The 17101-nt window shown below is 42.5% G+C and overlaps 1 long non-coding RNA gene across 2 annotated transcripts in view; it reads right to left on the bottom strand.

The window, feature by feature from the left end:
- LOC133507895 (uncharacterized) overlaps positions 1-17101 on the bottom strand; it is a 37477-nt gene that overhangs the window by 15989 nt on the left and 4387 nt on the right. Inside the window, exon 3 of one of the 2 annotated variants that reach the window (XR_009796936.1) lies at positions 769-1306. The exons of the other annotated variant lie outside the window; for it this stretch is intronic. This is a non-coding gene — a long non-coding RNA (uncharacterized LOC133507895). Of the gene's footprint in view, positions 1-768; positions 1307-17101 lie in introns of those variants that run through there. 2 annotated transcript variants of the gene reach the window in all.

The raw sequence follows: 17101 nt of genomic DNA, 5'->3' as shown, positions 1-17101 counted from the left end.
GTTTGGTGTTTCACGCTTTTTAAAAAAAAAAAAAAAATTTTAGAAGGGTTTTTTAATCACGCAGGCACGGTGGATGGGTCAAAGCGTTGGCTTCACAGTTTTGAGGTCCCGGGTTCAATCCCGGCCCCGCCTGTGCGGAGTTTGCATGTTCTCCCCGTGCCTGTGTGGGTTTTCTCCGGGGTACTACGGTTTCCTCCCACATCCCAAAAACATGCGACATTAATTGGACACTCTAAACTGCCCCTAGGTGTGATCGTGAGTGCGGCTGTTTGTCTCCATGTGCCCTGCGATTGGCTGGCGACCAGTTCAGGGTGTACCCCGCCCCCTGCCCGTCGACAGCTGGGGTAGGCTCCTGCACTCCCCGCGACCCTTGTGAGGATAACCGGCTAAGAAAATGGATGATTGGCCAACATATTGACCTTTACCCAGTGAAGTTTCAGTCAAACAAAAGAGCTCGTAAGTCAGATCGTCAGCAGCTTCACGCGGAAATGATCTGATATTTAATCTACAATTTCTTTAAATGCATTTCTATATATGAGTTTAAGACACAGGACATATTCTCACACGCTACAACAACAAAATCCACGTGAAACAGTTTGCCACGAGGCTTCCAGGTTTTCAAAGTATCCTCGCAACAGTCTTGAGTCGTCTCAAAGCGTGACATAAGAGGACCGGGGCCAGAATACGGCGGCAGGCACTAGGACCGCACAACATACCCAACAGTGAGTTGCTGTACTCGCTCACTATCAGAACAAGTTTCAAACAAGTGCAGAGCTCAGAGAGCAAGACTTTGGGGGCAAATGAGAGGGAATGTGCATCCCGTGGACGCGCGCTGGAATATATTCCAATAATCCTCCGGTGGAGCAACAGGTCGAGGCTTTGCAGAGGAAGACCACCATTATTTGACTTTTGACTCCTTGGAATTACACAAAATCGGAATGCAGCAAAAGTAGTTGAAAGAACGTTTTGCAGGTAAAAGAACAGGGGGTTCTCCATCTTTTTTTAATTTTACATTTTTTTTTTTTTTTTTGCCGGGGAGGAACTGCTCTCCAACTAAGACAACTTTCTCAGGTTTCATTCGCACACTCTGTGTGGCCTACGTCCATGTTTGGTGATAAACACACCAAGCCGCCGGTGGATTTTTAATGACTACTGTACTGCCGAGACCCTGTCCGAAGGCTGAGCGCATCGTAGATCAGGTCCAGCGGGGAACCTCCATCCCCGGCGACGAGACTGCCGAGGCGGATCCGTGGGGATCATCGGGTTACACCGTGGCCGCTCGCTCGCAGAGGTGCATTCCTCTTCTCTGAAGGTACCAAAAAAAAAAAAAGCAAAAAAATACTTGCGAGTTCCCGGGTTTGTGTGGTATGTTGGCGTGGAAACAAGGTCGCTGCGGGGCAATTTCCTCCAATTATGCCACAGAGCACAGCAAACGAATGATTGCATTCTTGTCATGAGAGCAGGTGATTATACCGGAGAAGACTTGCTACTATTTCTTCAGGAAATTCGCGCATGGGGTTGATCGTTTTCCCTCAAAATCTCATCTTTTTTTTTTTTTTTTTTTTTTTGTGGTCCCCATGACGAATTTTGACATTGTTTCATAGCTTGCATGCACAGATCATCTTCCTCTGGGAGTAGTAAAGCGTGAATTCCTGGAGATGGTTTGACTGTTTATTGTTCCGCATGATTTTTTTTTTTCCTCCATGGTTTTCTTTTGTTTTGTTTTTGTTTTTTGTTTTTTTTTCAGAATACAAACGTCAGTTTACAGCCCTGAGAAATGAAAAACACATTCGGGAAAGGACAGATATTTGGTCGCAGAGGAAAAACTTTGAAACCATTTTGAGGAGTAAAAACGTCAGAGAGTACCAAATCGATCACTTTTGTTTAACAATGGACTTACGCAAGGTGTGAAGCGTGTCAGGAATACCTTTGACTCGGTCGTGACTCCGCATTGCCCTCACTTTGTTCTTCTGAAGTAGTCGTGAAACTTTAGCACCATTGCTTGAAGGGTCAAGTGGATCTTAAGCGACTGGCAGATTTCTAGGCCGACGCAGCTGTCGATGTACCCTTTAACAACATTTATGAAGCCAGATACACTTATTTATTCATCATCTATAAGATATCCGAGTTCACATCCGTTGATCAGTTTAGAAAGACAAGCGTCTTTGGGGCAACGTTATTGTTTTTCTGTCCGTGATTATTCTTGATGCAAAGAAAGTCTGATATTCATGAACTGAGAAATGCTTGGGTGCACAAGAACAGCAGTTCGCCTGTCCTAAACAAGACGCTTATTTTTTTCTTTGACTTTGTATCTGTTGGAAAACGACCTGGCTGTGATGCGCGGAAGTGCTCTGAAATCTCACCGCGGCCCACACAATTGCTTGTTCCTCTGCTTTCACACAATTCCACGAACGTTTTCGCGGATCAATCATCATCTGAGTTTTTCTTCAAACTCGCAGTTACTCGTCTTTCCAGAATATTCCGGTTCACACGTTAACAGACAACACAACAGCCCAGAACTCTGAGAGAAGCTCGCTGAGGGATCCAAGTAACATACTTGCCAAGGCAGCAACAGTTCTAAACTAAGGAAGTTTATTGTTTTGGTGCTACTGTCAAGCAAGTGTGTCAACACGCTCTTGATCTTATTGAAGTTGGATTACGCGTACTAGTACTCTTTCAACTTCAAGAGGCTCTCTTGAGAATTCTCCAGAGGAGTCATTGACAGTCACCCCTCCACCCCCCCCCCCCAAAAAAAAAAAAAAAACCTTTGGCAATCTCTTCTTTGGTTTCCACAATCTTCATAACCGACTGGTAGACGACGGAATACATCATCGATTGAGATGATCACTGATCCCTGGGGAAGAATGGCTATTCCGTTCTTGCCGAGACTGACGGCCTGATCGCATTCCAATGGAAGTCCAACAGTCTCGATCATCATCCTCGATCACGAGACCAGTCTACATCTTCTGGCCCCACACATCGAGGAACATGCCCCGGGGGTCAACTTCCTGCTCGGGAGGGTGCTTATTTGATGAAAACAAAAAAGGCTAAGTGACACGGGGGCCTTTAGTCATCGGACATTTGAGTGCCCGCTGTTTAAATGCTGGGATTATTGCAAATGCTTTTAAGCACAATGATGACTGGAGGCAGAACAAAGTTAAAGATGTTTGGAGGAAGAAAAAAAAAAAAAAAAACTTTGAAAGTTGATCCACAGCTGGTCCAAATGATTTTTTTCCTGGGTTGGCACACCAATGGCTTTTATTTCATTTAGTGTCATTTAAGGTTATTTTGTTGTCCTGTAAAAGCAGGAACTACAATAGTTGCTGCAGGATTGAGCTGCAGAGGAACACTGTTAGGTGACAAACGCGTTCAAGCCACAAACATCATCAGTGTTAACACACCTGGAATTAGGGGAATTATTTCAGTGTTTGAATCTGATGTTCATAGTTGAAAATTGTTCGGGATCACTCTGTAGAATCCATCCTGAGCTCCAACAGTTGTGAAGATGTCCGATACCATCTAACGGCACTAAATGACAGAACCTGCCGCGTCATCGTTAAAAAAAAAAAAATTCAACAATGCGCTCGAATTCCTGATGAAGTCGCATACCAAAAAACCTCGCATCTCCACTTCATGACGATCTTGACGTTTTAATGTCACGGGATTCTACAAAAATGTGGCACTGCAGAACCAATGGCAACGTATTTAATAAGACTCAAAACTTAAAGCCAAATGCAATCACCAAAGCTTTGTTTTGCTAGCCAAGTGCAGCCTACCTTTAACATTGAATGTTATGGATTGAGAGGATGATTAACAATAAAGTTAATATTCTTGGTATTAGACAACCACGTCACCTATGCTTAAAGAAAACGGCTGTCCTAAAATTAGCATCATTGCCTACGTTTCTACAATGGTTGACACTGCGGGATGTAGAAGCGCTTTAAAAACCTCATACAATGATTTCAGAGCTATATTTCGAAATATACGACATGTTTGATGATAATTGCTGAAAAGATGCAAAGACTGAGAACTAAAGAATGTTCCAAAATGGACAGCCAGCGTGACAAGTGAGGCTTTGCGCCGGCGTGGCCGCTTTAGAGCGCCTCGTCGCGCCGTTGAAAAATCCCGTGGTGACCTGGTGGGATATATTCTTTCATTTTCATTTATACTTTTACATTTATACTTATACTACTTTTATACTTCTTTTCATTCATTTATACACTTGGAGAACTTGTTGATTCTTCAACTTCGACCAGGTTGCTAACTTGGTGATGTGTCAAATTTAGAAGATATTTCCATTTACTTTATAGGGACTTGAACTCAATAACGTTTTATTCTAAATTATTATTGTTTAAAGGAATTTTCACATGAAAATGTGAAAATGGCTTATTTCTTGATCAAGATGATGATTTTATTCTGTAATTTTGACTAAGTTTGGGGGGGTCGAAGGGTATATTCAGTCTAAAATTGTTCATTATTGCGCAAAATGGTCAAACATGAGAATTCACAAAACTGAAAGAGTCCGTGTTAAAACACTTTTTGCTGCTGCTCCTTCTTAGTGTGTGTGTGTGTTTTCTTAAAGACTTATCCCATAAAAACAAAACAAAAGAAAAAGTACATGTTGCATGCAGACTGCAACAATACGTTCATCACTTTGTTCAGAAACTTTTTGAAATGGATGAGAAGATTCCCAGTTACCAATAAATCATTGGAACATCCACGGAAGAAGAAATAGTGTACCGTATACGGTAAACAACGGTGCCCTGAGATATGAATCACTCGGTTTACGAGTTTTCTCGCATATGGACTTCATATTTGCAATAAGCAGCTGTTTGGCAGACTGAAAAATTCAATAAAAAGTTGTTGCCATGAAGTGAAAGTTTACTGTCAAACTAAACAAACAAAAACAATTGCAGTGCATTTAACCAAACCAAATAATCATCTTACCTAACTCTATTAGCTTAATGCTAATATAATATAAAACCCCATAGATGGGCTAACAAAAGCATTAACACTGTATTATTACCCTTTCAAGCAATGGAAAGTTGAAAACACAGCAACACATTGATAGAGGGAAATAATCTTCACAGGCCAAGGGTTAGGGTTCTTCATCGGGGGGAACAAACCAGGAAAATGTCAAATTGGATTAAAGCAGAAAAAAATTCTTTACGTTGTATTCAATTGTCATCAATTTAAGGCAGTGCTTACCCCACCCCCAAATACACACACATGCACACCTGCATACAAGAGTACACCTCTACAACATTGTATATTATCCTAATAATCTACTCAAATCATTATAAACATTGAAGCAAGTACAAAAGAAAGAGCTATCAATCAGGTTACAATAAAGAATAAATTATTAATCCTAATCATCCCACCAGGGGGTCATGGCTAAATATTTGAGAAGCACTGCTTTAAGGTTTTGTGAAGTACAGTAGAAAACTATTTTTGTTACTAAAGAACACATTGCAAACATTTTTGTGGGTTTTTTTTTTTTTGGAGGGAGGTGGTGGGGTTGGAACGGATTGGCATTTCAAAAGCGAAAATATGTGTACATGTAAACAAAATACATAGCCGAGGGGGAAAAAAAATTGACCTGATTAATCAAAAGCAATGTGATATTTTTATTCGGCACATCAAAATTGTCCTAAATCAGCACTAAATTTGTTTTCGAGCAGCGTAACGAGATGCCCCAGAAGACCTCAATTAGCCGCCAGAAAACAGGCGCTCGGGTCAGCCCCTCCCCCGCTGGCGACCAACCCAATTCAGCCAGCCTTTCCGTACGTGTTCACCACCGCAAGCATCAAAGGCTCCAACGCAGGCATGCCCCGTCGTCTCTCACGGCCTCGGGCGCCGCACCCGCGACGGTGAAAACCGCGTTCGCGACGACCATTGAGGGACGCGCACGGCGACGTCTCGAAAACCCGTTGATACGACGCTCCGGGAAACTTTCGACTCGATTTAACCGCCTCCTCGAGTCACGTCCAACTTTTTTTTTGGGGGGGGGGGCTATTAATGAACTCGAATCGAACAAGTGAAGACAGAGTAGAACTATTGTGAGGAGGAGCTGCAGAGATACAATGAGACCACACATACACACACACACGCAAACACAAGTATTAAAACCTGTGACTCACTGCTCACAACTGTGACGTCTAACTTGATCATTTCCAAAACCTTTACGCGTGATCAAGTCCTTTAATGCAGACTCTTTCGATCACATCATCGCCAACTGATGACGGTCACGTGAGATTAAAATAGCTTTACGACAAAGTATTTCATCAAAAACACGATCATTTGACAACATTTCAAAATCCTTCACCATCATAAAGCGCTTTAACGCAGACTCTTTCGAATGCAGTGAGCACTCAGGCTTGATCGTTTTAAGACGAAATGAATTCACCTTTTTGGGGTCGATTTGAGAAGTCGGTCATGAATCAAGGATTCAAACTCTTCTTTTTTAGAAATGCAAATAAATAACTAAAGTGACATCGTCCATCCAACAATTTTCTGATCCGCTTATCCTCACAAGGGTCGTGGGAGTGCTGGAGCCTACCCCCAACTGTCAACGGGCAGAAGGCAGGCAACACACAATTTGAATGTCTTTTACTATTTTTCTTTTTTTTTTTTTACATTTCAAAACGCACAAGTAATTACAATAACTATCATCTTTGTTAAAGAACCACAACTATTGATTTGGCATCAAAAAGAGAAAAAAAATGTATCCCGAAAAATGTAATTTTGGTTATGAGCCTTATGGTGCATAAACCACTTCAGAGTAACAATGCTGTTCATTTAGAGAAGCAGAGGCAATCAGTCGAGTGGCAGTCGGATAAAAGTTAAGCAGTGTACCGTATTTTCCGCACTATAAGGCGCACTTAAAAGCCTTTAATTTTCTCAAAAGCCGACGGTGCGCCTTATAATCCGGTGCGCCTTATATATGGCTCAATATTGAGCCTTTAGTGCAGCTCCATCTAATGGATGCAGAACTTGATCCCAGCTTCTACTGTAGCGTCTATTCTGTGCACCTTATAATCCGGTGCGCCTTATATCTGGAAAAAGTTTTCAAATATGCCATTCATTGGAGGTGCGCCTTATAATGCGGTGCGCCTTATAGTGCGGAAAATACGGTACATTCATTTTGGTCATAGCAAATGCAAGACAGCGCCCTTACAACTAACTTTGACGTGAAATATGCTGAAGAACATTAATAAGGTCTTGCGGTATTTTACTGTTAAACTTATGGAAATTAAAAAGCGAGGGAACGGAAGGAAAACGTGACCAAAACAATAGACAAAGCGGAAGAGATTAGATGTTACCAAAATAGTAACCATTGGTGATTAATCACCTCTGAGTCAACATGTTACAATTTCGACAGGTAATATTATTCTGATCACTAATGTTGCCATGGAAACGGGAGTTCGGAGCAGACAAGAGAAGATAGAACTAAAAAAAAAAATGTAATTAGGATAACGAAAAAAAAATGTAAGTTTCATCCTCGTCGATCAATGTAATGTAGTCAAATTCCAATTTAACCTCGTAGCGGTTTTATCAGAATGTGACGCCCTCCAGAAAAATGTAACACCCTCCGCAACCCCCTGGGTCATTGAATGGTTCGGTCCACCTCCTGGAATAGCTATGAAAGAGCTCGAGAAACAACAACACGCAGACCTTGACAAGCCAAACCACCAGAACTTCTAACGCAACGGGAAAGTTCATCTACCTTGACGCAGGTGCTGAAGAAACACACACCGCTCGACTTCCGAGAATATAAACTGCCTGCTATTGTTTGGAGAGAAAAAGCACTAAAACGCCACATGCAACCGCAAACTATTCGCCCTGGCAATCCTCACAAATCCTGCCGGGAGACATGCAGAGCTATAAAAGCTAAGATCTGCTCTACACTTGTTCACTCACATCGCTGGCTTCTTTTTAAACAAGTTCTGAGATTTATTATGCTAGCAGCGCCACGGCACGCGGCGCGGGCCGCACGGTACAACAGGCGACAGACCTTCTGCAACAATGGCAGACGGTGGAAAGAATGACTGTTCCTTGCGAGACGGCTAAAATTATAACCCCGCGGTCCAAGCGTTGATGTTTTCTCTGGCGCCGGACGCCGCCGTGTCTTCCAGCGACTGAAGCGGCCGCCGCAATCAAGGAAGTTTTGGATGGGATGGGTTTGGATCCTCGGGCATGCTAATCGTGCAGTTCATATCAGGTGACGAAACCTCCGCCAATGGTCAGAACAAAGACGGATGCAATCGCCGTTCCATTATCTAGGGAACTTTTTCTGCCCAAGAACCAACCGAATCGCGAATTTCATTAAGCCAGAACGCCAACTAATACAGTTCTGAAAACAGTAATCAGGCCAAACCTAGTGAAAATGAAAACACGGTATTGAAAATAGTGAGGTGCTTTAATTTGGACTCTTTCCCAGCTCTTGACCAAGTCCTGTCATGTAGTCCTGGGCTGATTCCTCACCTTTCTAAGGATGATTGAGACCCCACGAGGTGATATCTTGCATGGGGCTCCACTCCGATTTGAGTTTGACCGTCATGTTTAGCTTCTTCCATTATTATTCTACTGATTGTGGACCTTTTTTCCACCAAGCTGCTTGGCAATTTCTCCGTAGCACTTTCCAGCCGTGCGGAGTTGTACAATTTTGTCTCCGATTTCTTTGGACAGCTCTTTGGTCTTGGCCTTGTTACAAGTTTGAGTCTTACTGATTGTACGGGGTGGACAGGTGTCTTTATGCAGCGAACAACCTCACACACGTGCATCTGGTTCAGGATAACACATGGAGTGGAGGTGGACTTTTAAAGGCGGACTAACAGGTCTTTGAGCGTCAGAATTCTAGCTGATAGACAGGTGTTCAAATACTTATTTGCAGCTGTATCACACAAATCGTTGAAAAAAATTCAGGATTTTCCTTTTTATGATTCTCTCTCTCACAGTGGACATGCACCTACAATGAAAATTTCAGACCCCTCCATGATTTTTTAAGTGGGAGAACTTGCAATATAGCAGGGTGTTCAAATACTTATTTTCATCGCTGTATATAGTGATTTTTACTTTACAGGGTCTTGATCAAGTACATTGCTTTTTCTGTTTTCCGGTTAAAATGTAACAATAATAACTGAATTTTAGCATGATTAAAAAAAACATTTTGGGTTCTGTATTTGGTAGAATTAGAATTAGGCAGATTAAAACCATCAACTGGGTACTCAGTACTGCTGTTTTTTGGGCAAGCTATTCAAGGAAAAGGGGTGGGGGTGGGGCTATGACAAAGTATTGCTATTTTGTCTGGCTCTGGATGTCGCCGTGCCTTCCAATGACCGAAGCGGCCAAAGCAATCAAGGAAGCTTTGGATGAGACTGGTTTGGATTCTGGAGAACTCTTAATATGCAGTTCAGCTCAGGTGATGGCCTAACTACACTTGCGCCGGTGACGTAAAGGCCCGTACGTGGAGCCCTTTAATTGGGGAATATGCCGTGCTGCGTTCAGTGGCCCGGTCGAATCGTGCCTCACGCTCATTATAGTTCATGTCAACTTGTATGAAAAAAAAAGCTGTTGCGGGCGTATGGAACATTCCTTCTAGAGCTGGTTTTACTTATCCCTGACAGCATGTATTTTCATAGATTTTCATACACTCGTGTGCGCGCCGAACAGGAAGTGCAGCGTCTTCTTGCGAGAACTTTTCAGATTGTAAATCGCACTCACGGTTGTGCAGTGCGCGTATTGTGTTACACGGCGGGGGGAACAAAGGCCTGCCACCCTTCCAGATGTTTCCCTTCAGATCTTCTGGACATCACAGGCGTCACCGCGAACTTTAGGCGGAACGTTTGGATCTAATTGTCCGGTACCAGACCGCCATTAAAAAAAGGGAGAGTGGGGGGGCATGAGAGAAATGTTCTTTGAGTTTGGGTTGCATTTAATGTACATTTCTGGCACAAGCATCACTTTTCAAGAATCCCCCCCAAGGAAACAGAATTGGTGACATGCAAGTCTATCCTAACAAGATGAAGGAGAAAAAAAATCTCGAGGCACATGGAACAGGAACTTGGCCATTTTTGTTTGACGCAAACAATTTGGGAGTTATTAATTCTAATAGCCAGATGGACCACGCTAACTTACAAAACGTTTTCGCCAACATCAACTAAACAGCGCCAAAGTTTGGCGATCGTTGAAAAGGGGTTGAATCACGTTAACGCAGACGTGTAACCTTTGATCAAGCACGTTCGGTTAAAAGCAAGCTGCTGTCGTCTTTTGTTATTTTCAAAGCAAAACAGAAAACCTCGCATCACTCAAACTCTGCTGTGCTGGTGTAACAACTGCGATTCCCCACATAATCACAGTTTTAATGTTCCAAAAGAGAATTTTCGCAAACACGTCCGAACCTCAGCCTTGACCGGAGCTGCAATTTGCGGCGGAGTTCAAGCAGCTTTGCTTGGGTTTGGTTCGGTTTTCTACGCGTTGGCGGGGTTTGGCGGTCGAATTTTTTTTCTTCGCGTCTCCAAAACGGACAGATCCTTTGTACTTGCATATGTTTCTCCTACGATTTGTCAGACGTCAGCGGAATGTGTGGATTCCCACCAAAATGAAACGAGAAAGCCCGTCAACTGATTTGTTCAATGCTGGAGATCCGACGAACCTAAAGTGGAAAAATAGTATAATCTCCTTCAGCTAATCAAGAAAAATGTAACTCATAGAAGAAAAAAAAACATCACTTGGGGAAGGAAAAGACAAAAGTGTCGCCTTAGCAACAAAACCAGCCTGAATTTTTTTTACCTGTCTGCCTGTAAAACATCATTCGAGTTGTCTCTTGTGATGGCATTGATATTAATTAACAGATTACTACAAGGTGGAGGGCGTGGGATGGACGTTCGAGAGCAAATTTTATGATTTCAGAACGATGATTAGAAAAAGGAATGAATTGATGGATGACAGAAAGATGGCCGGTATACAGACAGTCCTCGTGTTAAGACGGTCTCGACCTAAGACGTTTCAACTTTACAACGCCTGTCCCCCGTCCACCATTTTGCCTGGCTAATAATTGTCCATGTTAGTGCGCCGGGAGTATCTTTGCATTTTTCGCCCTCCTTTTTAGACATTCTCGCCCGAAAGAACAAAGCTGTGTCTTTTAGCAATGCTTCTGCAGCCAAAAGAAAATCCATGACCATGGAAACAAAGCTCAAGGTTGGTGAAAGGAGAGACACAAACACCACCAAGGCTTCAGTCGGTCGACCGCGGTGACAATTATTAAAGACAAAGCCCGTATTTTAGCGCCTGTGAAGGGTTCCGTTCCTATATCAGTTACGATGATCACAAAACCAGGTTCTTTGATGCCTGTCGAGATGCAAAGGATTGAGGACCAGGTTCCTTGGCAATAGCTAAGCGCAGCCTCCCCTTCTTTCCTTCTTCTTCTCCATCCACCTCTCAGCAGTAATGCTAAGTACGTCATCTTGTTTATTTCACTGTATTTGCTTTTTATACAAAGTATTTTGATGTACTGTAAATTCTGACTTGAATGGTGGAATCCGACTCAAGTCGAAATTCAAGTTAAATCGCGACTGTAGGAACGGATCTCAGTTATAAACCGAGGACACCCTGTATTGCGATCCGGCACGATAAAAATTTACAGTGTGAGAATACTCAAATTATAGCAAAAAAGAGGGATGAAAATAACATTTTTAGGAAGGTTAAAGAAAATAGGCAAGACCCTGAAAATAGGAAGGCTTGATCGACTTCTGATTTTTGTAGTTTGCGCTATTGATGATCATCGCACTGACTTAGATTAATCAATGAGATTGTCAAACATTTTTGAGCGACTGTGCTAACCATTACATTTTTCCCAAAATATTTCCAAATGCTTGTGGGTACCACTGCTAATTTGCTATGACAACCGTTCACCTGTTGATTTCAGCGAGGCATCCATGTCGGGGACGCCAAAACATTCCGTTTGTTCCCTTTTTGTCCGCGTGTGCTTCAATGTTCATTTGCAGGACTACGCAAAAAACAAAAAACTCTTGAACTGATTTTCACAAAAGAGAGTGGAAGTCTAGCAGTCTGTGAAAGAACCAGTTCCATTGAGGCCTGGCTTTGAAGGCTTGTGATCTAGGAGCTTTTGGCGCTGAGCCAATTGAACATTTCCCTGGGCCTCGGCGGTGGCTTTGGGTCTGGTGGCTGCAGAACTTTAAATCCATCAGATCAAGAGCGCTGTTCCGAAAATTTCGGTTACTGTTACCCGACGTTAGTGCGCGGCCCAGTCTCGTGGGTTCCCGTAACCCGCCGAATCGAGAAGCAAACTGCTGACTGGACGTTTTTCTCCCTTTTCACGAAACCGCTAAGACGTTTTCGCATCAGGCGTTCGGAACAGGCGAGACGTCTGTTTTCTATGAGCGACCTTCTGCCATCGCGAAGGAGGCCAAGCGAGCAGGGGAGATCTACATCTGACAAAATTCCCCACAAACTATAATTCACTTGGAAATTAGCTTGAAGAGCACACACATGAGAGGCTTTATTTTGCTTTCACACGCAGGACCACATTTGGGTTGAATAAATTGTGTTTTTTACAGAGTGGCTGCTAAAAGAAAAATGCAAACTTAAAGCAACACTGAAACGTGACAGGAATTGATGCGTTTCAAGCGTCTTTACATGTTGCATTCGTGACGTCTGACAAATATAGCAATTCCCATTTAAAAAAAAAAAAAAAATACGGCTGACAACTTTCTGGTTATCTTTGTTAAAACATAATCTAATTGTCAGATGAGGACCCAAAACTCATTATTGAATAAAAGTACGTTTCTTTCGGCTTGTCCCGTTATGGGTCGCCACTTCGTAACATCTCAGATCATCTTTTTCTTTCGGCTTGTCCCTGAAGGGGTCGCCACAGCGTGCCATCTTTATCCATCTACGCCTGTCTCGTGCATCTTTCTCTCTCACCCCAACTGCCCTCATGTCTTCCCTCACGACATCCATCAACCTTTTCTTTGGTTTTCCTCTCGCTCTTTTGCCAGGCACCTCCATCCTCAGCACCCTTCCTACCAACATACTCACTCTCTCGCCTCTGAACCTGTCTAAACTATCAACGTCTGCTCTCTCTAACCTTGTCTCCAAAACACCCAACTTTGGCTCTCCCTCGAATGAGCTCATTTCTAATCCCATCCAACCTGCTCACTCCGAGCGAGAACCTCAACATCTTCATTTCTGCCACCTCCAGTTCTGCTTCCTGTTGTTTCTTCAGAGCCACCGTCTCTAATCCGTACATCATGGCCGGCCTCACCACTGATTTTTGAACTTTGCCCTCCATCCTAGATGAACGCTCATATTTGTTTGGCAGTTTTTACGCCGGATGCCCTTCCTGACACAACCCCTCTTGGGGAGAAGAGGCCCCGGTGAGATGCGAACTCACGACCCCTGGTGTACCAAACCAATGCTCTAACCACTGATTAATCCAGACGTGATATAGAATTACATCTACACGTCAATTTTCACGTGGAAACGTTTGAGAATTTAAGTCATATCTAACGTCGGCAAAAACTTACACAGTATTGAAAGTCATTTCTGTCAACTGCTGCATTGACATTATCAGTTTTCATAATACAAATACTATATCTTCTTATTGTGTAAAAGAAAGGAATTAAAAGTAACAATACATTTATTTAAAAAATAAATAACCCCTGGATCTCTAGTATAACTCAAAAGTTAATAAGAGGTAATCCTACATAAATTTGCTTCTCAAGAGAACTGAAGGTTTCCTGTATGATAGAACAGAGCAAAAACATAAATGAAATAAATACTGTAGATAAAACTTGACATTGTCAAAACCCAATTGATATTTCAATCTCTAATTTTAATCACGCATAAGCTACGTCCAGTTTTCATCATACAAATTCTATGTATCAAAATGGAGACTAACACATACGAGTTGTTTATATGACATTAAATGATTTTGAGCGTACTATTATTGTTATAACACCAGTATTAGATTGTTCAGGGAAGCGCATCTGCCTCACATCCGGATGTTCTGGCTTCGAACCTCTGCTCGGTCTCAAACTGGGAAGTTTTTCTTCGGCAGACAAGCACGACAGAAAATGCATGAATGGCTTGTGAGTGTAAAATATTCATATTTTTTGGCTAATAATTGCGTTGGCCAGGTTCAACTCCTCAGTACAATAAGGCACGGACCACCTTCCCGTGCCACGGCGCATACTTCGCTGTCGGGTAGATTTGCGGCCCGTTCACTCGCGGCGGAACGACGGCTTACATTCCCGTCGTCGGCTCGTCTGGCCTATACGATCGTAACGAATGACTGTTGTGGTCTGTCAGCGGGCGTCGCGTGGCGGGCGAGTGAAAACAGCTCGCGACAAGACGACACAACAAAAAGGGGAAGACGTCTGCTTTATCGTGACGGATGACCAGATGGCGACTCTTGCCGCACCGAATTGAATTATTGAGGATTGTTATCGTACAAGTGAATCATTCCAATGGTTTTGTAGTATAACAGTTTAGCATTTGAACTTCTATAATTATCAGATCTCGGTGATGAAAAGTGTCACTTGCGTTAAGTCTTCACTTCATCGCTATCGCATCCTCTTAACTGACACTGACAGCAGTGCTACTGCAACTGGCACTAGCATGCGGCTCCCGCTATTATCGGTTACACGTGTGCAGTGAAAACGTTTGTAAACCATTGTGAGCATATATTTAAAAAAAAAAAAAAATGCCTACACACAAAAATTAGATGCATAGTCCTTTGCATGAGAAGGGAGGGGGAGCACTTGAAACAATGATGATGTATGTTATAAAACAGCGTACACATCTCACCATCTGCAGCAGTTTCAGAATCAACATTCATCAAATATGAGGAAAATATTCTAAATCAGTCCATAAAATACATTACACGCAGGAGAAATGCTGATGATTAAATGTTTTGAACCTATGTAGGCATTGAAATCCAAAAGATATCAGCCAGAAACTTGGCCCTCGGAATTTTAACAGACATTTTTGGGAACCTATCCTCTGTTATTTGCACAATTTTTTTTTTTTTAACTCACCTATGCATTGTTTTTGAACTCAGGCCGAGCATTTAAGAATGTGAATCGGCGCTTCTAACAGCGTTTACTGCTTTGCTGGGCCTAACCTACTTTTGAGGCTTGGCTACGTTCGCTACGTGGGAGTCCAGTGATGATGCTCGTGTGTGTGTGTGCTGCGTTTATAGTGTGTTTACGAGGGTAAAATAAATAAATAGATAATAAGTCCTGTCTTTTGTCGCAGGAGGCGGCGAGGTGTGCTGGACGTGGGCCACATGGCAGGAGCCCGGAGTGCGGCTCGCGGCTTCGTTTGCGCCCTCTAGGTGCCACGGCGAGGCGCTTCTGTTCCCGACCGGACTCAGAAAAGGTAAGCGCAAACGAGTGTTTTTGAAAAGGCTCCACGTTTGAATCGAAGAGTGGTGTTTTTGGAACGGGGTAGGAACCTGGACAAAACATCCAAATACGAAATCAGCATCGAATTGTTACTCCGGGTACTATTTCCAAAATAAAGATGTTATCGTCCGACACGTGAAAAATCCATTTTGATTATTTGAAAACGATGTACTGAACTGCAAAGAGCTGATTTGAGTCTGAAAATTTTCCCCTCTCTGATCGATTCTGTGCACTCGCTGGAATCTGAATTTGAATCACCACAGTGATTCGTTCACAGCACTAGTAACCGCTAAATGCAGCTTTGCTTACCTTTTAGGCATTGATATGATAGCAGAGGCAGGTACTCAAGAGGAAGTCTACATTTCCCTCGGAATTTGTATATTATCCACTGATATTTATTATTATTGCTTTCTAAATTCAATTTGATTTGTCGACATAATCGCTAGTGACGTTCAACTCCATTCCACCAATCCGACAAAGCCAGGTAGTCACATGACCGCACACAAAGGCTCCCCGTCCACACACAGACGCAAAAAGTTTCAGTAACTCGTCGCTTGGTGAGTGTAAACGCAGACATTAGCCCCAGCCCAAATCAGACTCAACTACAGTACAGCCTCGGTTCTTGAACATCCCCGTTCTCGAACAAATCGGCTTTCGAACAAAAATCTTGCGATTTTTTTTTTTTTTTTTTTTTTGCTTCTGTTTTCAAATGAAAATCGGTACTCGAGCGCCCCTGACAAAACCCGGAAATAACGTAAACACGCGCGGCCCGACCGGCTGACCCACCCACGACGCGCTTTGTTATTATCCATATATAATCCATAATTTCGTAGAACTTCACCACCCCGATAAAGCTGAATGTAGCAGAGCACTGCAAAATTTGAATGAGGTTGTGATGAGCCACTTCCGAAAAGCGCTTAAAAGATGCCAGAAACAAGTGACACTCGATTCGTTTTTTCAGTTGATAGTTTTGCATCGCTTTTTTCCTTGTGAAGTTTAATAATGCTCTGTTCCATTAGCATTTCTGCATTTTTGTTTTGTTTCAAAGATTTCGTTAAGTCGAGTTACGAGGTAATGTTTTTGGGTGTTACTTTTTGTAAAAATAAAAAACATTTTTGCTTCCCCCCCCTCATTATTGCTTCTTTAGAGTTATTCTGCACTTTTTAATTAAAAAAAAAATTACAAGGCTGGGGCGTGAGTCACTACAGATACGGCAATGCCCTCCCAGCCTAGCCTACTCTCCTACTAAAGCATACATTTTAAGCAAAAAATACATATATTTCTTAAATTATTTCATTATATAAATTATTTAAACTATACATTTGTCCCTACTATGAAGTTTATTATCAAGAAAAGCTAAAAAAAAATGCTTTAAAAAGACGAATTTTTTAGGCTTGGAACGCATTATTTCTTTCCCCATTCATTATAATGGGAAATATTGATTCGGTTTTCGAACAAATCAAGATTGTGGTCAAGAACCGAGGCATCACTGTATTTGTATATTAGTAAAGTCATTTTTAAGTCATATCCGCCCTTTAAGTGGCTTGGTAAACAAATACAACCGTGTTCAACTTATTTTCACCACCCACAATAGCCACTAAGTCACACGTTTGTGTTTATCCCAAAAGCGACGTTTTGATTTTTCTACAGTTTAATTGGCTGGGGTGTGACCT

This window comes from Syngnathoides biaculeatus, chromosome 10, assembly GCF_019802595.1.
Source record: "Syngnathoides biaculeatus isolate LvHL_M chromosome 10, ASM1980259v1, whole genome shotgun sequence".
NCBI lineage: Eukaryota > Metazoa > Chordata > Actinopteri > Syngnathiformes > Syngnathidae > Syngnathoides > Syngnathoides biaculeatus.
Note: the sequence above shows the minus strand (reverse complement) of the source record. Positions and strands in the feature narration are given on the sequence as shown.